Here is a 22100-nt window from a genome sequence, read left to right on the forward strand (position 1 = left end):
AGTGGAGCTTTCTTATATGGGCTAAAAGGTAGTTTACACTTTCCTCTATACTTATGCTTCTTCTTGGAAAGCAATTTGCTTGGTTGTGTCTCCCCTCGATGACTGGACGAGTAGTGATGCTAGGAGACGCCTCACTCACAGTGGTGCCTCACTCCTCATAATTTGGCTGACTTTGTGATTTGTACAACTTGCAAACTTTAGGAGGAATGTTTCCACATTCCTTCTCTATAAGCTTTCTTAAATAAGAAATATTATATGGGATTATTTGAGCTTATTAAAGATCTTCAGCAGAGAAAGTGCAATATGGTCTTATACTGGTTAAGTTCAATATGGTTAAGTATAGCCAGTAAATGGTGAAGTTTATATTTTCCTAATCAATAAAATTTATTGATAATTGATAAAAGAGATGCCGTATGGTATTGCCCTATTTATTGGAATGCTCTAATAGAGTGAATATCTGATAGTTAAGCCCGGTTTATTGATTAGTTTGGAGAGGACATCACAGGTACTATATGTATCTACTGGTCACATTAACATCACCCATTCCTTGCCAACATGTAGGACTGACTCAGAGTATATAATTTCCGTTAGGATGGATTAGTAACAGGATTTAGGATTCTTTATTAACAGACCAACCATGAAAAATATAATGAATCAAAAATATATATACAAAGGTTAACGAAATTTATAAAACAGCCATATAAATCTTCAAAGCACCAAATATATGAATTTGATTCCACTCAATCATTAATTACATAATCTGGGACAATAAATGTTACCACTAAATGTCTGCTGCTAGATGCAGTTGTCTATGGCATAGGATAAAATCTTTAGTATTATAACTAACCATCTAAAAACAGAATAAAAAATATACTATTTACTGAGCTTGTAAGGAACAAAATCGTGCATTTCTGTGCGAGGGAAGAACGCATCAGTTGTGGTAGATATTTTATCAACCACAACTTGGCTTGTTGAATAAAATACTGTCCTGACAATTATTATAACCCAAAGATATATGAAGAGGGGGAAAATGAGACATTTTATCCAATGGGCAGGTTTGCTATTTTTATGTTCAATATCTTGTGTTGCATTATTTGTCCGTGATATTTGTTCTAAACTTAGAAAAGATGGGTACAGGATGGGTAAAAATTAGGAATGATGGTAATTATATGTCAACATTTTGGGTAGAACGCCTAATGTTTCTTGTTTCCACGTATTCTGTGAAGAAGCCCACCTGAACGTAGCTGAACCAGCCATATTGTTATTTATTCAACAGGAACTCTTTTGACAGATTTTAAGATGGAGTCAACGAGAACACCAACACAGCCTTCATGCTCAAGTTATGAGGTGACGACCCTTACTGGACACTTCTGACGAAAACCCCATTTCTGGTGTTGTACCCCCATGCTGTCGGACATTACCCATATTGCAATAATTAGGAAAACTTGGTAAGATCATATGTAGAGATAATGTTGACAAGCTAGCATCACTCACCGACATGAGGCTGCTGTGGCTGAGAGAACACATGCCGGCGACCTCCACACATCTCATGGTCTCCAGCTGGTGGGTTAGATAGTGGATCTGGAAGCAGATGACACCACTTCCATTAAATAAATATATAACAAACAAGTCACTATAAAAGAGATAAAAAATTATAATCATTCACATACAATAGAGTAACAGTCTCAGAATACTGTACAATGTGTGCAAGTAATACAATTATTTTCCCGAACATGAAGAATGGACTGGAATAAAGTAACTCTGAAAAATAATGGAGCAGCTTTAAGTTTTTTTCAATATTTGGTTTCACTCCAAACACCTTTTAATATATCACACTTAAACTTATCCCCGCCATCCCTGGCGTCCTCCCATTTCATATATTTCCATCCGTTTAACACAAAATCCAAAATATCACGCCGACTCACTTTTTGCAAATGGTCATTCTTTCTACAACCATTTGCTCCCTCTAATCTCAATGCGTAAATCCACATAAGCTGCTTCACCGCGTCCTGCCACTTAGCTCTGTCTTTGCACAAAATTTTGCACCACCACCTGTAAGCCTGTTCTTCCTGAGCAACCACATCCTCCAACTGACACCCCACCAGTCCCTTACACCAGTTGATTGACAGTTGAGAGGCGGGACCAAAGAGCCGAAGCTCAACCCACGAAAGCACAACTAGGTGAGTACAGTTCCAGCCCACACTACCTGTCCTTAAGAGGCCGGGTGCACAATTTCTCAACCTTTCTCAAACATTCTTATTTTTTTTTTAAATTTGACCCTCATTTAAATATAATTTTTTTTTAATTTATTCATTATGGACTCAGAATTGCATATGAATTTCATTTCCTTAAAAGAAAATGTAGTTTTAGAGTATAGTTTACTGTAAAATAAAATGAATGTGGCCTTCATAATATGCGAAAAAATTTAACAGAAAAATTTATAACTCCCATAGTTATGGGTTTAAGAATAAACAGTTTTATGGAAACCTTAGAACTATGACCTTTGAACATAATATTTAAAAATGATGAGAATTGCTCAGAAACTTAAATTTTTATAGTCTCAAAGTTTAAAATGTTGTTCATACAGAAAAATTGGTTCCAAGTAGCTGAATCTAAAACAACAACAACAACACCAATATTTCACATATTCCATAGTGCTGTAAATATGTTAGGGAACACTTAACTAAAACATTTGCATGCTAGAGTGAGGAGAATGTAAAGTGAAATATTTTATGCTTCAGTAAGACAAGATTGTGTTCACTGGGAAACAAGTAATGCACTGACGCCAGCGGCAGGATTATTTTCCAGAAAGAAACTGAGGAAAAGAGTTGTAACAAGTCGTCGAGTGAAAGCATCATGTTCAAAGAATAAATATAGTCCTATTGAAGTAGAGGCAGCGCAAGATAAGAACAATAAAGGCAGGAGCAAAACTCGGAATATGTATATTATAGTCAGAAGAATTTTCATACAAAATACAGAAAACTGAAAACATAAATTAGTTTTACGTCCTAAATATCAACCCAAGAAGGTAAATATCCAAGTTAGTAAGTAAATATCTGCAGGTTATCAGACACGAGGAAAGACATGGAAAGGAAAGACTCAATGAGAATGAGAAGGAAGTTTCTGAGACACTCGGTGCAAGATTAAATATCCTTGTCAATGTAGATCCCCAGCAGTTACTCGGTTTCAGAAGAAATCACATCAAAGGCTGAAAAACACAGAGGGAAGTGGTAGAAAAAACAAAAACAAGTAAAAAAGCAGAAGTAAACAAAGCAACTGATTAGTATTTTTGCAAGACAAACAGTTAAACGTGATAAAGGAGATCCTAAAAGAAGTTGAAGAAATCTTTAAATAATCAGCTAGGAAAAAAAAGACCATTAAATGCGATCAGCAACACCACACGAAAGAGATTCCTTATAAGTGGACGTCGAATCTGATACCAGGGATGAACATTGAAAACCCTTCAGAGAGCATCATTTTAGTGAACATTGCCTTTGACACGCATTCCCTGTAAATTGCAGTATAAAATAGTAAATTGCAGAATAAGAGAAATTTTATTACCCTAGATCAATATCTAGGGGAATAAAAGCTTTGCAATATTTGTATATATTAGGCAGAATATATATATATTGAATTTGTATATCCGAGGTCCTAGGGAGGTAAATTTACTCCAGATATCCTGAGAGAAGGATACACGAGTGTAACTGAAGGACGATGCTCGCTAAATTTCTAGGGTTAGGGGTACAAATCTGGAGTCTATATATGATCATTCGGTTCACAGAGAGGTATATAAACATTGTATCAAAAGAAATATTTAAATTAACATTTTTTTCCCGGGCCATGCCTGAGGTCTAGGGTGGCGATATGAGTTTTGCGTTCTGGGAATTGAATTCTACATCAGCAGTTAAGAAAAATAATTTTAAAATTTATCAGCGAAGAACATGGCAATCTTTGACGAATGCAAATTGATGTGTGAAACAGAGAGTTTTATTAAATTCCCAAATAAAATAAGTACGTGACAAGGAGTCGAAAGTGAAACGCAACACAGAATTCCGCTCAATGGTACATGAGTACCATCGAACAAAAGGTCTTAGTCGACATGAACTTGAAACCGGCCATATACTGCAGGTATGTTGACGACATTTTTACTCAGGTACCTGATGTCAGACATCTGCAGGAGCTGAAGGAGGCATTTAAGCAGAATTCTGTGTTGCGTTTCACTCACGAGATGGAGAAGGATGGGAAGCTGCCCTTTCTAGATGTAACAGTCATGGAAAGGAGCGGAGGTTTCCACACTGCAGTCTACACTAAGGAAACAAGCAAAGGAATGGGCCTCAATGCCAACAGTGACTGCCCAGACAGGTACAAGAGAAGTGTCGTTAACGCTTATGTCGACCGTGCTCTCAGCCACAGCTCAGGATGGAAGCAAGTCGATGAAGAACTCTGTAAGGTAAGGCAGGTTCTAGTCAACAACGGCTTCTCCAATGGTTTCGTTGAAGACGTCATAAGAAGGAAGGTGAAACGCCACGCAACCTCTGAAGAGACAACTAACACAACACCTGTACCCCCTATAAGACTATTTTACAGGAACTTCTTTTCCACAGCACATAAAACGGAGGAAAGGGTCCTGAAAGATATTGTTAATAGAAACGTTATCCCTACAGACAAAAATCAGAAGATACAATTGACGATCTACTATAAAACCAAGAAAACGGCCAACCTACTCATGAGAAACTCTCCAGACACAAAGCAGAACACTTTAAAAGAGACCAATGTCGTCTATGCCTTCAAATGCCCTCTTGGGGACTGTAAGCCTCAAAAAACTCAGTATATAGGCAAGACAACAACATCTCTTTCCAGGCGTTTAACGATGCATAAGCAACAGGGCTCCATTAAGGAACAGATAATCTCTTCCCACAACCAAACCATCACTAGAGAAATCTTAGCAAACAACACAGAAATCGTCGATAGACACAGCGATAGCATGCGGCTAGATATCTGTGAGGCACTACACATCAAGAAGTCAACACCAGCAATCAACAGCCAAATAATTCACAACTATATTCTACCCACATCAAGACTCCGCTCCAATATAGAAGCATCAAGAAATATGGGCCAATAGGCCCTCTGCAGTTACTTCCATTCTTCCCTTTAACTTACAAAATATTATACCCATTGTTTCGTGTTCTGTCTTGTGTTGAAAGTTTGTTTTCACCTCATCCAAAACTGTTGTAACATATCACCTCACCCAAATGCAGGTATAAAATCGAGATGTTTAAGCTCTGTTCAGTTATAGTTTTGTCTGTGTAAACTAAAATCTTTGAAAATGTAATAAGTTTTATGAAACGCGCTCAAGTGTCGCATCAGACTAGAAATAAATATGAATTTTTGAGAATTGATTTTTCAATTACCATCAACAGTGAAAAGAAACATAAGAAAGATCGAGAAAATTCATGTTAGAATTATTAATCTTACTTTTTCGGCTATATTTAATAATATATGTCTACAGGAAAGACTGCTACCAAAATATACTAATATATATATATATATATATATATATATGTCGTACCTAGTAGCCAGAACTCACTTCTCAGCCTACTATTCAAGGCCCGATTTGCCTAATAAGCCAAGTTTTCCTGAATTAATATATTTACTATAATTTTTTTCTTATGAAATGATAAAGCAACCCTTTTCTCTATGTATGAGGTCAATTTTTTTTATTAGAGTTAAAATTAACGTAGATATATGACCGAACCTAACCAACCCTACCTAACCTAATCTAACCTATATTTATAGGTAAGGTTAGGTTAGGTAGCCAAAAAAAGCTAGGTTAGGTTAGGTTAGGTAGGTTAGGTAGACGAAAAAACATTAATTCATGAAAACTTGGCTTATTAGGCAAATCGGGCCTTGAATAGTAGGCTGAGAAGTGCGTTCTGGCTATTAGGTACGACATATATATATATATATATATATATATATATATATATATATATATATATATATATATGTTGTACCTAGTAGCCAGAACGTCGTACTCGGCCTGCTATGCAAGGCCCGATTTGCCTAATAAGCCAAGTTCTCCTGAATTAATATATTTTCTCTAACTTTTTTCCTATGAAATGATAAAGCTACCCATTTCATTATGTATGAGGTCAATTTTTTTTAATTGGAGTTAAAATTAACGTAGATATATGACCGAACCTAACCAACCCTACCTAACCTAAGCTAAGCTATCTTTGTAGGTTAGGTTCGGTTAGGTAGCCGAAGAAGTTAGGTTAGGTAGTCGAAGAAACATTAATTCATGAAAACTTTCCTTATTAAGCAAATCGGTCCTTGCATAGTAGGCTGAGAAATGCGTTCTGGCTACTAGGTACGACATATATATATATATATATATATATATATATATATATATATATATATATATATATATATATATATATAATCTAAATAAAAGATTATATATATATATATATATATATATATATATATATATATATATATATATATATATATATATATATATATATATAAATATATATATATATATATAATTTTAAGATGAATAGGAAAACCAGAGATATACTGAACATCTTGTTTCAGAATCTTTACTTTAAAATGCATAACGTTTCGAATACTTCTCGTATTCATCATCAGATCTAAAAGAAAAAACAGAAATCACAATCAAATAGCTGGTAAACAAAGAACTCATACTGAATATAATTGCCTATCAAAGAAAGGAAAATGCTTAAAAAACAAAACACTTAAGCGCACTTAAATTGATCAATACAAATAAAACTTATTAACTGTCACATATATTAAAGCTAATTTAAAATCCATTAAACTACAAGATGAAATTTATAACTACTAAAACAAACCATTCTATTAAACTTACGTGAAGTGATCAAAAGTGAAACTTGATACCTAACACATAGATACTAAACACTATAACAAATATTTATATAATGACTACAAATCTACAAACAATGTATGTAAAATACAAAAAGAATAAACGACAATTATAAAGTACTAACCAAAGTCTTATAAAAAACTCAAATATTAAATAAAATTAAATACCAAAAAATGTATTATATATCCTAAATAAAAGATTATATTAATGTACAATATCAAGACTTGAAATAAGTAAGAAAGGGCAAAGACATGGCAAACTAAACAAAAAATTAAACTACCAAAATGAACTAAAAATCAAATTACAGGGCCTACTGTGCACTATACAGTGTACAATTGAACAGCTGAAAGGTTGCTATTTAACAGAGGCCGCAGCTCCTTTATATATAAGGATTCCATTACCCTCAAATCTGACCGGCCATTCATACAGGTGTCCAGAATTTTAAAATCAGATTCCAGCAGAGAATGATCAAACTCATATCAATGGTTTCTAATCTCCGAAAATGCTGGTTTAGACAACGGTAATCCAGTCCTAAAAGTTAATCCCCGGTGCTCAAGTATCCTAATACTCCCGACATATCCAGCATTACAGGTGGAACAATTATACATATATACGACATTTGAGCACAAGGTGGGGTAGGCACTTTATCTTTAAATTTAAAATAAGAGCCTATGGTATTTGTGTTGACAAAAATAAATCTAAAGTCTACTTGAGGATAACACTGCTGCAACAGTCTCCTCAAACGACTCCTTACAGAAAAGCTAATACTGCCATAAAATGGTAATTTAATATATTTAAGATCCCTTTCCACTGTAGTAATCTTACACGATGGGTGAAACTTCTTATTTAAGAAATTCCTTATACAAGTGTAAACCATATGCAAAGGATAACCATTATTTGAAAAAAATTTCACAAGAAAATTAATTTCCTGATCAAAGTTATTCCAATTAGAACATAAAACAAAGGCCCTATTCAGTAGAGTGTTAATTGCATTTTTCTTAAAAATATCAGGAACAAAGGAATTAAAATTTAAACCAAAACCAGTAAAAGTTGGTTTCCTAAAAACACTAGTGTTGAACCCATTAAGGTTATTCACTTTTACATCAAGAAACGACAATGAATTATCAACTTCACACTCTGCAGTAAACCGTATATTACTATGTTGTGCATTAAGATACTCTCTAAATTTCTCAATATGACATTGGTCCCTAAGCAACAAAAAAGTGTCATCTACATATCTCCTGTACAAGACTGGTTTAAAGGCCGAAGGACAATTATCAAGCCAATTTATTTCGTGAAAATCCAAAAAAGCATTAGCCAGTGCAGGACCTAAAGGAGACCCCATTGCTACTCCATCAATTTGTTTATAATAAATATTATTAAACATAAAGATGGAGTCTTTAACTGCTATTTCTAACAGCCGTCTGAATATTTTACTACAAAATCCAGACACTAAGTTAGTGTCAGCAAATAATTGACTTACACAGATATCAATGGTTTCCAACAGAGGAATATTAGTAAAAAGTGATTCAACATCGAAACTGGCCATTATAGTTGGGAACTCAAAATTTAAAGAGGAAAGTTCTTTTACAAAATCCTGAAAATTTCTCACAGTAAATTCATTATGCGTTAATGGTTCTAATAATGGAACCAGAAACTTAGCCAGTTTATAATTAAAAGTGCCAATCGCTGATAAAATAGGACGAATCGGTATACCTGTTTTATGAACTTTAGGTAACCCATATAAGACGCCAGGCTTAGAGCCAGTTGCAAGTAATTTAGTATAATCAAAAAGAGAGTCTTTCAAACTTCTTAAAACTCTATTCAGTTTATCCTCACATTTTAAAATATACGAGAATGGGTCTATATCAACCAACGTAAATTTAGAGGGGTCTTCTAACAACCTTTCCACCTTATTAACATACTCTAACTTGTCCAAAACCACTATACCCCTACCTTTATCTGGCCTGGTAATGCAAATACTCCTATCATTCTATATGCCATTAATACACTCCAATTTCCTTTTGTCAAAAGGAGGGAATGTAGATTTATATTTACCAAAGTCATCTACATTCCCTCTACATAAAGGCAATGTCGTACCTAGTAGCCAGAATGCACTTCTCAGCCTACTATACAAGGCCCGATTTGCCTAATAAGCCAAGTTTTCCTGAATTAATATATTTTCTCTAATTTTTTCTTATGAAATGATAAAGCTACCCATTTCATAATGTATGAGGTGAATTTTTTTTTATTGGAGTTAAAATTAACGTAGATATATGACCAAACCTAACCAACCCTACCTAACCTAACCTAACCTATCTTTATATGTTAGGTTAGGTTAGATAGCCGAAAAAGTTAGGTTAGGTTAGGTTAGGTAGTCGAAAAACAATTAATTCATGAAAACTTGGCTTATTAGGCAAATCGGGCCTTGCATAGTAGGCTGAGAAGTGCGTTCTGGCTACTAGGTACGACATATATATATATATATATATATATATATATATATATATATATATATATATATATATATATATATATATATATATATATATATATATATATATATATATATATATATATATATATATGCACAGACTACCCTATTCCAGTAGCTGAAGTTTATAACTTTTTAGACACTCAACCCACCAGGAGACTCGAACACTGGCCAACAAGGTGGCAGTTGCATGCTGTATCCACTACGCTATACTTTAAAGCCATAAGAGAGGTAGGAATTCTGGGGTATTTAACCAACCAGAATTCCAATCCTCTCCCAGGCGATGAGATAGTGTGGGACCTCGGATGCTCTTTCATCGGTTCCTGTTATATGGGAAAACTCAGTGCCAAATGCTTAATGCACAGACTACCCTATTCCAGTAGCTGAAGTTTATAACTTTTTAGACACTCAACCCACCAGGAGACTCGAACACTGGCCAACAAGGTGGCAGTTGCATGCTGTATCCACTACGCTATACTTCAAAGCCATAAGAGAGGTAGGAATTCTGGGGTATTTAACCAACCAGAATTCCAATCCTCTCCCAGGCGATGAGATAGTGTGGGACCTCGGATGCTCTTTCATCGGTTCCTGTTATATGGGAAAACTCAGTGCCAAATGCTTAATGCACAGACTACCCTATTCCAGTAGCTGAAGTTTATAACTTTTTAGACACTCAACCCACCAGGAGACTCGAACACTGGCCAACAAGGTGGCAGTTGCATGCTGTATCCACTACGCTATACTTCAAAGCCATAAGAGAGGTAGGAATTCTGGGGTATTTAACCAACCAGAATTCCAATCCTCTCCCAGGCGATGAGATAGTGTGGGACCTCGGATGCTCTTTCATCGGTTCCTGTTATATGGGAAAACTCAGTGCCAAATGCTTAATGCACAGACTACCCTATTCCAGTAGCTGAAGTTTATAACTTTTTAGACACTCAACCCACCAGGAGACTCGAACACTGGCCAACAAGGTGGCAGTTGCATGCTGTATCCACTACGCTATACTTCGTTTGGGTTGAGTGTCTAAAAAGTTATAAACTTCAGCTACTGGAATAGGGTAGTCTGTGCATTAAGCATTTGGCACTGAGTTTTCCCATATAACAGGAACCGATGAAAGAGCATCCGAGGTCCCACACTATCTCATCGCCTGGGAGAGGATTGGAATTCTGGTTGGTTAAATACCCCAGAATTCCTACCTCTCTTATGGCTTTGAAGTATAGCGTAGTGGATACAGCATGCAACTGCCACCTTGTTGGCCAGTGTTCGAGTCTCCTGGTGGGTTGAGTGTCTAAAAAGTTATAAACTTCAGCTACTGGAATAGGGTAGTCTGTGCATTAAGCATTTGGCACTGAGTTTTCCCATATAACAGGAACCGATGAAAGAGCATCCGAGGTCCCACACTATCTCATCGCCTGGGAGAGGATTGGAATTCTGGTTGGTTAAATACCCCAGAATTCCTACCTCTCTTATGGCTTTGAAGTATAGCGTAGTGGATACAGCATGCAACTGCCACCTTGTTGGCCAGTGTTCGAGTCTCCTGGTGGGTTGAGTGTCTAAAAAGTTATAAACTTCAGCTACTGGAATAGGGTAGTCTGTGCATTAAGCATTTGGCACTGAGTTTTCCCATATAACAGGAACCGATGAAAGAGCATCCGAGGTCCCACACTATCTCATCGCCTGGGAGAGGATTGGAATTCTGGTTGGTTAAATACCCCAGAATTCCTACCTCTCTTATGGCTTTGAAGTATAGCGTAGTGGATACAGCATGCAACTGCCACCTTGTTGGCCAGTGTTCGAGTCTCCTGGTGGGTTGAGTGTCTAAAAAGTTATAAACTTCAGCTACTGGAATAGGGTAGTCTGTGCATTAAGCATTTGGCACTGAGTTTTCCCATATAACAGGAACCGATGAAAGAGCATCCGAGGTCCCACACTATCTCATCGCCTGGGAGAGGATTGGAATTCTGGTTGGTTAAATACCCCAGAATTCCTACCTCTCTTATGGCTTTGAAGTATAGCGTAGTGGATACAGCATGCAACTGCCACCTTGTTGGCCAGTGTTCGAGTCTCCTGGTGGGTTGAGTGTCTAAAAAGTTATAAACTTCAGCTACTGGAATAGGGTAGTCTGTGCATTAAGCATTTGGCACTGAGTTTTCCCATATAACAGGAACCGATGAAAGAGCATCCGAGGTCCCACACTATCTCATCGCCTGGGAGAGGATTGGAATTCTGGTTGGTTAAATACCCCAGAATTCCTACCTCTCTTATGGCTTTGAAGTATAGCGTAGTGGATACAGCATGCAACTGCCACCTTGTTGGCCAGTGTTCGAGTCTCCTGGTGGGTTGAGTGTCTAAAAAGTTATAAACTTCAGCTACTGGAATAGGGTAGTCTGTGCATTAAGCATTTGGCACTGAGTTTTCCCATATAACAGGAACCGATGAAAGAGCATCCGAGGTCCCACACTATCTCATCGCCTGGGAGAGGATTGGAATTCTGGTTGGTTAAATACCCCAGAATTCCTACCTCTCTTATGGCTTTGAAGTATAGCGTAGTGGATACAGCATGCAACTGCCACCTTGTTGGCCAGTGTTCGAGTCTCCTGGTGGGTTGAGTGTCTAAAAAGTTATAAACTTCAGCTACTGGAATAGGGTAGTCTGTGCATTAAGCATTTGGCACTGAGTTTTCCCATATAACAGGAACCGATGAAAGAGCATCCGAGGTCCCACACTATCTCATCGCCTGGGAGAGGATTGGAATTCTGGTTGGTTAAATACCCCAGAATTCCTACCTCTCTTATGGCTTTGAAGTATAGCGTAGTGGATACAGCATGCAACTGCCACCTTGTTGGCCAGTGTTCGAGTCTCCTGGTGGGTTGAGTGTCTAAAAAGTTATAAACTTCAGCTACTGGAATAGGGTAGTCTGTGCATTAAGCATTTGGCACTGAGTTTTCCCATATAACAGGAACCGATGAAAGAGCATCCGAGGTCCCACACTATCTCATCGCCTGGGAGAGGATTGGAATTCTGGTTGGTTAAATACCCCAGAATTCCTACCTCTCTTATGGCTTTGAAGTATAGCGTAGTGGATACAGCATGCAACTGCCACCTTGTTGGCCAGTGTTCGAGTCTCCTGGTGGGTTGAGTGTCTAAAAAGTTATAAACTTCAGCTACTGGAATAGGGTAGTCTGTGCATTAAGCATTTGGCACTGAGTTTTCCCATATAACAGGAACCGATGAAAGAGCATCCGAGGTCCCACACTATCTCATCGCCTGGGAGAGGATTGGAATTCTGGTTGGTTAAATACCCCAGAATTCCTACCTCTCTTATGGCTTTGAAGTATAGCGTAGTGGATACAGCATGCAACTGCCACCTTGTTGGCCAGTGTTCGAGTCTCCTGGTGGGTTGAGTGTCTAAAAAGTTATAAACTTCAGCTACTGGAATAGGGTAGTCTGTGCATTAAGCATTTGGCACTGAGTTTTCCCATATAACAGGAACCGATGAAAGAGCATCCGAGGTCCCACACTATCTCATCGCCTGGGAGAGGATTGGAATTCTGGTTGGTTAAATACCCCAGAATTCCTACCTCTCTTATGGCTTTGAAGTATAGCGTAGTGGATACAGCATGCAACTGCCACCTTGTTGGCCAGTGTTCGAGTCTCCTGGTGGGTTGAGTGTCTAAAAAGTTATATATATATATATATATATATATATATATATATATATATATATATATATATATATATATATATATATATATATATATATATATATGTATATGTATATTAGTATATTTTGGTAGCAGTCTTTCCTGTAGACATATATTATTGAATATGACCGAAAAAGTAAGATTAATAATTCTAACACGAATTTTCTCAATCTTTCGTACATTTCGTTTCACTGTTGGAGGTAAATCAAAAATCAATTCTCCAAAATTCATTTTTATTTCTAGTCTGACGCGACACGAGCGCGTTTCGTAAAACTTATTACATTTTCAAAGACTTTAGTTCACAAATACACAACTGAATAGAACTTACGTATCTCCGATTTTATATCTACATTTGAGTGAGGTGGAAGGGGTGATGTGGCATTAACACAAGACAGAACAAGATGTGGTATTAATAGGGTATTAATTTCATCAACACAAGACAGAACAAGAGTATTAATAGGGTATTAATTTCATCAACATAAGACAGAACACGAAACAATGGATATTGAATAGAAGTGTTTGTAAAAAGCCTATTGGTCCATATTTCTTGATGCTTCTATATTGGAGCGGAGTCTTGAGGTGGGTAGAATATAGTTGTGCAATAATTGGCTGTTGATTGCTGGTGTTGACTTCTTGATGTGTAGTGCCTCGCAAACGTTAAGCCGCCTGCTATCGCTGTATCTATCGATGATTTCTGTGTTGTTTACTAGGATTTCTCTGGCGATGGTTTGGTTGTGGGAAGAGATTATATGTTCCTTAATGGAGCCCTGTTGCTTATGCATCGTTAAACGCTTAGAAAGAGATGTTGTTGTCTTGCCAATATACTGGGTTTTTTGGAGCTTACAGTCCCCAAGAGGGCATTTGAAGGCATAGACGACGTTAGTCTCTTTTAAAGCGTTCTGTTTTGTGTCTGGAGAGTTTCTCATGAGTAGGCTGGCCGTTTTTCTGGTTTTATAGTAAATCGTCAGTTGTATCCTCTGATTTTTGTCTGTAGGGATAACGTTTCTATTAACAATATCTTTCAGGACCCTTTCCTCCGTTTTATGAGCATTGGAAAAGAACTTCCTGTAAAATAGTCTAATAGGGGGTATAGGTGTTGTGTTAGTTGTCTCTTCAGAGGTTGCATGGCTTTTCACTTTCCTTCTTATGATGTCTTCGACGAAACCATTGGAGAAGCCGTTATTGACTAGGACCTGCCTTACCCTACAGAGTTCTTCGTCGACTTGCTTCCATTCTGAGCTGTGGCTGAGAGCACGGTCGACATATGCGTTAACAACACTCCTCTTGTACCTGTTTAGGCAGTCGCTGTTGGCATTTAGGCACATTCCTATGTTTGTTTCCTTAGTGTAGACTGCAGTGTGGAAACCTCCGCCCTTTTCCATGACTGTTACATCTAGAAAGGACAGCTTCCCATCCTTTTCCATCTCGTAAGTGAAACGCAGCACGGAACTCTGTTCAAATGCCTCCTTCAGCTCCTGCAGATGTCTGACATCAGGTACCTGTGTAAAAATGTCGTCAACATACCTGCAGTATATGGCCGGTTTCAAGTTCATGTCGACTAAGACTTTTTGCTCGATGGTACCCATGTAGAAGTTTGCAAACAGGACACCTAGGGGAGAACCCATGGCGACCCCATCTACTTGCTTATACATGTGCCCATCCGGGCTCAAGAAGGGTGCCTCTTTAGTACAAGCTTGGAGTAGTTTCCTCAGAATATTTTCTGGTATGTCAAGAGGAGTACAGGCTGGATCACGATACACTCTGTCGGCTATCATTCAGATTGTCTCGTCCACAGGTACGTTGGTAAACAGCGATTCTACGTCCAACGAGGCTCTTATCCCTGTGGCCCGTGTGCCCCGCAGTAAGTCAACAAATTCCTTTGGAGACTTCAGGCTGAAGGCGCAAGGAACATAAGGAGTCAGCAGGCCGTTGAGTCGCTTCGCCAGTCTGTACGTGGGTCCCACGTACAGACTGGCGTGGGACCCAGTTTAACATATTCAGCTCCAACAGATTCCTTTTGACCTCATTACTGGTAAGGTAAATTTCCTCCAAGGTTGTTCGGTTTGTCTCTTCATTTAGTGCAGAACCTCTCCTTGTTCTATTGTGAAGACCTCCTGGAATCTCTTGTTGAGTTCTTCACACACCTCCTTGTCGTTCTCTGTGTATCTCTTCTCCCCTTTTCTTAGTTCCTTCACTGCTGTTTTCCTCCTGATGTGGCTGTGGAGCAGTTTTGGTTGAGTCTTAGCTTTACTCCCGATGTCATTTTCGTACTTCCTCTCTGCTTCTGTCCTCACTCTGATGTACTCATTTCAGGCCCTCAGGTATCTCTCCCTGCTCTCTGGTGTTCTGTTGTTCCTGTAGTTTCGCCATGTTCTTTTAATCTATTGCTTCGCTGACGCACATTCCTGGTTGAACCACGGATTCTTCTGTTCCTTTTCATTTTTCACTTTTTGGACTGGGATAAACCTGTTTGCAGCCTCCTGACATTTCTGAGTGACATAATCCATCATATCCTGTACAGTCTTTTCTCTGAGTTCTGTTTCCCATGGTATTCCCATTAGGAAGTTCCTCATCTCGTCATATTTTCCTCTTCGGTAATTTAGTCTTTTTCCTTCCAATCCCATCCTTGGATAGGTTACTCTTACTTCTACCAGATACTCAAATATCAATACACTGTGGTCACTCATTCCTATGTGTGTGGGTGTACTCACCTAGTTGTGCTCACCTAGTTGTGCTTGCTGGGGTTGAGCTCTGGCTCTTTGGTCCCGCCTCTCAACCGTCAATCAACAGGTGTACAGGTTCCTGAGCCTATTGGGCTCTATCATATCTACACTTCAAACTGTGTATGGAGTCAGCCTCCACCACATTACTTCCTAATGCATTCCATTTGTCAACCACTCTGACACTAAAAATGTTCTTTCAAATATCTCTGTGGCTCATTTGGGCACTCAGCTTCCACCTGTGTCCCCTAGTGCGTGTGCCCCTTGTGTTAAATAGCCTGTCTTTATCAACCCTGTCGATTCCCTTGAGAATCTTAAATGTGGTGATCATGTCCTCCCTAACTCTTTTGTCTTCCAACGAAGTGAGGTGTAATTCCCGTAGTCTCTCCTCGTAGCTCATACCTCTCAGCTCGGGTACTAGTCTGGTGGCAAACCTTTGAACCTTTTCCAGTTTAGTCTTATGCTTGACTAGATATCGACTACATGCTGGAGCCGCATACTCCAGGATTGGTCTGACATATGTGGTGTACAATGTTCTGAAAGATTCCTTACACAAGTTTCTAAAGGCCGTTCTTATGTTAGCCAACCTGGCATATGCTGCTGATGTTATCCTCTTGATATGAGCTTCAAGGGACAGGTCTGGCGTGATATCAACCCCCAGGTCTTTCTCTGACTCTTGAAGTATTTCATCTCCCAAATGATACCTTGTTTCTGGTCTCCTTCTTCCTACCCCAATCTTCATTACATTACATTTGCTTGGGTTAAACTCTAACAACCATTTGTTCGACCATTCCTGCAGCTTGTCCAGGTCTTCCTGAAGCCTCAAGCTGTCCTCCTCTGTCTTTCTCCTTCTCATAATTTTGGCGTCGTCAGCAAACATTGAGAGGAATGAGTCTATACCCTCTGGGAGATCATTTACGTATATCAGAAACAGGATAGGTCCAAGCACCGAGCCCTGTGGGACTCCACTGATGACTTCACGCCATTCTGAGGTCTCATCCCGCATTGTAACTCTCTGCTTCCTATTGCTTAGGTACTCCCTTATACACTGGAGCGCCCTACCAGTTACTCCTGCCTGTTTCTTCAGCTTATGCATCAACCTTTTATGGGGTACTGTGTCAAAGGCTTTCCGACAGTCCAAAAAAATGCAGTCCGCCCATCCTTCTCTTTCTTGCTTAAACTTTGTCACCTGATCGTATAATTCTATCAAGCCTGTAAGGCAAGATTTACCCTCCCTGAACCCAAGTTGATGGGTTGTCACGAAGTCTCTTCTCTCCAGATGTGTTACTAGGTTTTTTCTCACAGTCTTCTCTATCACCTTGCATGGTATACAAGTTAAGGACACTGGCCTGTAGTTCAGTGCCTCTTGTCTGTCACCCTTTTTGTATATTGGTACTACATTAGCAGTCTTCCATGTTTCTGGTAGGTCTCCCGTTTCCAGTGACCTACTATACACTATGGAGAGTGGCAAGCAAAGTGCTCCTGCACACTCTTTCAATACCCATGGTGAGATTCCGTCTGGCCCAACAGCTTTTTTCACATCCAGCTCCAATAGGTGCTTCTAGACCTCATCTCTTGTAATTTCGAACCTTTCCAAGGTCACATGGTTTTCTGCCACCTCTCCTAGCGCCGTGACTTCTCCCTGTTCTATTGTAAAGACCTCCTGGTACCTTTTGTTGAGTTCTTCACACACCTCTTTGTGATTCTCTGTGTACCTGTGCTCGCCCACCCTAAGTTTCATCACCTGTTCCTTCACTGTTGTCTTCCTCCTGATGTGACTGTGTGTTGTAATCCACAAGTTAGTAGGGATTATTAGCTAGAGGATCATTATTACAACACTTAACGAATGATGATTGGAAGTACATGTTAAGTAGACAGACTATGGATCACATATCTAAGAAAGGTCAATGGATTAAGACCGCAGCTGCTTAGCCAAATTAATAATTCCTGGAAAGAGGACTCAGGCTTCTAGGAACAAGGTTACCGCTCTAGGGATAAGGTTAATCGGATTATACCTTCCTTGAGAGGCGGGGTGAAATGGTTGAGGTAGATGGCTGACTGGAGACAGTCTTGTTGTGGGAGTGGAACTGGCAAGTCCTCCGAGGTCTCCGTTTGTGGCAGCAGCAAAGTGTAGCAGATAGCTATGCGAGAGCCTGATGTGATCTTAGTGACCAAGTTAAGTCTGCAGTATGTAAGTATTGAATGAAATACTAACCGGGTGTGGAGCGTTGTAGTAATCATTCCGTATTAGGGACTTAGGCGGAAGTTGCGAGTGCAAGTGGTGATCGCGGAGGTCAAGTGGTGGTCTATGGGTATTGGAAGTGTATTTACCTAATACAGTATGTTAATATGTTATTATTTGTCAGAGTCTAATCTTTGTAATCAAATGACAAAACCCGACGGCCTTTAAATACCTTCCATTTGTCCCCTCATTGTGATCCTGGTTTGGTTGGTGAGAGAATGTTAGGGAATTGGTAGACGACATATTTGGTGGCAGCGCAAACAGGTTTTGGAACACTTTGAGAGATGAAGGAAGTGTGTTACTGGTTTAGTTGGTGAGGGAGTGTTAGGGAATTGGTAGACGTCGGGTTGTGTTGAGAACGGTGGTTACTAGACGGAGGAAAGAAGGGTCAGGTGAGACCAGGTCAGAGGAGTTAGTTAATTAAAGGGACTAGGCCATTGTGGGGCACATGTGGGGTTTATTTCTTTCCAGATTCGAGCAACAAGAGACGGCTAAGATGCATGTCTAGATCACTGAAGCATCGGGATCCAAAACAAGTGCAGTGTTCGTAGTGCGGATTATACAGAGTGGCGAGGGAAACTAGCGCGGGTGAATGTGTGCCAGCGTGGGCCATTTGCGGGCCAAGCGATGGGTGGGCCGAGCGAACCACACCTTGGAGCTTGTTATATATCGTCGGTATGGTGGAAATAGGGTGAAACCGTTGCTAAGGACAAATTAAGCGTGAAAACTCCGTAATTTGAAGTTAATTAAATTTCATGTAAAGTGTAAATCGAATATTTTAAGGATAATGAAATATTACCTAAAGTACTGCACGAGTTCCTGCGTTGTCAGGTGTAGATACAGAAAATAGGCGCAGTGAATTATGGACGCCTTGGCATAGCGAGCGACGCATAATTTGACGTCTGGGGTTCGCCGTCTTGTGTACCCTGGAGAGGGCCATGGAGATTTTTAGTGGGTGCAGGTAGCATTATGGAGAGTGTTACCTTGGGACACGGGGAGCGTGTCCCGTTGGTGGGGGTGTATGGCGCCGGGAGTAGTGCATGGTCGTGTATAGGCGTTTGGACGCCGGGCAGTGCATGGTTGTATATTGGCGGTTGGACGAGGGGTGAGTAGTGTAATGCATGTGTAGTGGCTTATTAGACGCCAGCATAATGCATAGTAATTACTGTAGTGAAATGTGCATGTTTTGACTGTTGATATTATGAATGTAGTATAGTGCATGACATTGTTAGCATTGTAGCACCAAGGTGTAGTATGTGTAGCATTACTGGTTGTTGTAACACTGGGTGTATTGTAGACATTAGCGTTGAAGTGTGTTAACGCAGGTGGTAGAGTGTGGCGGGTGGCCACTACACAAGAAATTATACCTGACGAGTGTGGGTCAGGTAATTAACGGATTACCAAAGAACAGGGAGTGTGTGTGTTGCATTTGGTTACTTATTAGTGGTGATGTCTCGTTGCGTTGGGGACGCCGGGTGTTGTGCTGATGGCGTTGGGGATGCCGGGTTTTGGGCTGATGGCGTTGGGGACGCCGGGTGTTGTGCTGATGGCGTTGGGGACGCCGGGTGTTGATTGGGGACGCCGGGTGTTGTTGGCGTTGGGGACGCCATTGGATGGTGTAGTGTAGTGGCGTTTGGACGCCTGGTATGGAGTGTGGTGTTGTGGAGTATATGGTGGCGCAGGGGCGCCAGGTAGTGGTCGGTAAGGTGAGCATTGGTGTAGCAAGGTCGGTGCGTTAGGACGCAGGAAGTCGTTGTGAGGATGTGTGGCATTACATTAACGTCATCAGTGGTTGGGATGACCAGAGGTGATGGTGTGTCGGAGTGAGTAAGTCGTATGGATAAGATGCAATGTGGATAATTGCCGGAGTTGGTGGCTGCAGTAGGGGAGCCAAGTCGATATATCTAGCAAGACTCATTAAAGACTAATAAAAATTCATTATTTTCATTAAAATTTTCATTAATTAAGTGGGAGTGGGTAAGTCTTATGGATAAGATTACAATGAAGAATTTCAAAATTTCAGGTGTTGATGGTTGCAGTGGGCGAGCCAAGTAGATATACTAATTTCTCATTAATTAAGTTGTTACAGGAATCTCGCTAGAAGCGAGCCAGTGGCAGTATGATGCTTTAGTGACATTAGTTGTGAAATTATTTTAATGAGGTATTTATTGTGATGATGTATGTGTATGTATATACTGTATATTACCTCATCGGCACCATTACTGAGTGTTAGGCTTGAGAAGGTTCCCCCGGGATCATGTCACAGAGCTTCAGGTAGAGTAGAAGGGAAGCCATGAGGCTACACTCAGTAATTCTAGAAAAGAAGGGGGGAGGAAGTGAAGCCAATGTGACATTATAGGCGAAATTCGCCCCCTGACATCAAAGCAGGGATAAGGGCCAGCTGCAATGGCTTTGCAGCTGCGCTCAGGCTATATACAGGAAGAAAGTAAGGAGCCAAGGTGATGTAATAATGGGATCGAGCCAGGGGGCTCCGAGGGAATATTTTGCAGGTACAGCGGTCGGGAAGGTGTGAATACGGGTGGACACACTCTGGGCAGATGTGTCTAGAGTAATGTGCTACAGCTGTGGTGAGCACAGCAAGGAAGGATGACCAGAGAGCTGTGAGGTATCCACAGCGTTCTGGGGTTGGTGGCCTGGAATGAGACGGCAGCATAGACCCGAGGGAACATGACCTTGGGGTAGGAATCTCCGTTGCTCTGGAGGCCAGGATCACGTTAGCTCAGAGCAACGATGGGACATTGACAACATTCACCAGGCTGGATAGCCTGGGTTTTGTCTGGGTCATGGAGGATCTATGATCTAGCAACCATGGGACACAAAGACAAGAGAAGTATTGCTGCCAGTTGTGGAGGAGGCCAGTGAAACATTGTGTGATCATTGTAAGCCCTTATGTCAACAGCACAGGGCAAGATGTTAAATTGTTATTAACTTGTTACTAAGGATGAAGAACTTTAGTAACATATGTGTTGTGTATATATTAATGACTAGTGTCATTTCTGTTTAAGTGCCAGCATTCTGGTCCATGTAATTTTATGGTTATGTTTGTATGTAATTATATGTCAGCAGTTTAGGTATATGTGCATTGTTAGAGATGGGAAAAAATATTACAGACTATTTTACCTATGCTATGATGTAAATATAATGTATATGTTGTAGAAGTGTTGTGAGTCATGTCGGGGAAAATTTTAATTTAGTTCATCGTGTGCATGATGAACTTATTGGATAAATTTTTAGTGGTACATATATGGTGGGTGCATCCTCCAGGTCCTTGCACCAATGGAACCATTGCAATGATGCATATGGGGACATATGCGTGTTTAAGGAGGGGAGTGGTGTTGTAATCCACAAGTTAGTAGGGATTATTAGCTAGAGGATCATTACTACAACACTTAACGAATGATGATTGGAAGTACATGTTAAGTAGACAGACTATGGATCACATATCTAAGAAAGGTCAATGGATTAAGACCGCAGCTGCTTAGCCAAATTAATAATTCCTGGAAAGAGGACTCAGGCTTCTAGGAACAAGGTTACCGCTCTAGGGATAAAGTTAATCGGATTATACCTTCCTTGAGAGGCGGGGGGAAATGGTTGAGGTAGATGGCTGACTGGAGACAGTCTTGTTGTGGGAGTGGAACTGGCAAGTCCTCCGAGGTCTCCGTTTGTGGCAGCAGCGAAGTGTAGCAGACAGCTATGCGAGAGCCTGATGTGATCTTTGTGACCAAGTTAAGTCTGCAGTATGTGAGTATTGAATGAAAGACTAACTGGGTGTGGAGCGTTGTAGTAATCATTCCGTATTAGGGACTTAGGCGGAAGTTACGAGTGCAAGTGGTGACCGCGGAGGTCAAGTGGTCTATGGGTATTGGAAATGTATTTACCTAATACAGTATGTTAATATGTTATTATTTGTCAAAGTCTAATCTTTGTAATTAAATGACAAAACTCAACGGCCTTTAAATGCCTTCCATATGTTCACTCATTGTGTTCCAGTACAAACCGAGTGGTA

General features: G+C 39.9%; 1 long non-coding RNA gene across 1 annotated transcript; it reads right to left on the reverse strand.

Annotated features, from left to right (window-relative positions):
- Positions 1-1038: 1038 nt before the first annotated feature.
- Positions 1039-1584, reverse strand: LOC138363792 (uncharacterized). The gene is made up of 2 exons (XR_011228122.1): positions 1495-1584; positions 1039-1407 (listed from the first exon to the last, which is right to left on the reverse strand). It is a non-coding gene; the product is annotated as an uncharacterized lncRNA (long non-coding RNA).
- Between the last annotated feature and the right edge of the window lie 20516 nt (positions 1585-22100).

This window comes from Procambarus clarkii, chromosome 11 (assembly GCF_040958095.1).
Source record: "Procambarus clarkii isolate CNS0578487 chromosome 11, FALCON_Pclarkii_2.0, whole genome shotgun sequence".
Lineage (NCBI taxonomy): Eukaryota > Metazoa > Arthropoda > Malacostraca > Decapoda > Cambaridae > Procambarus > Procambarus clarkii.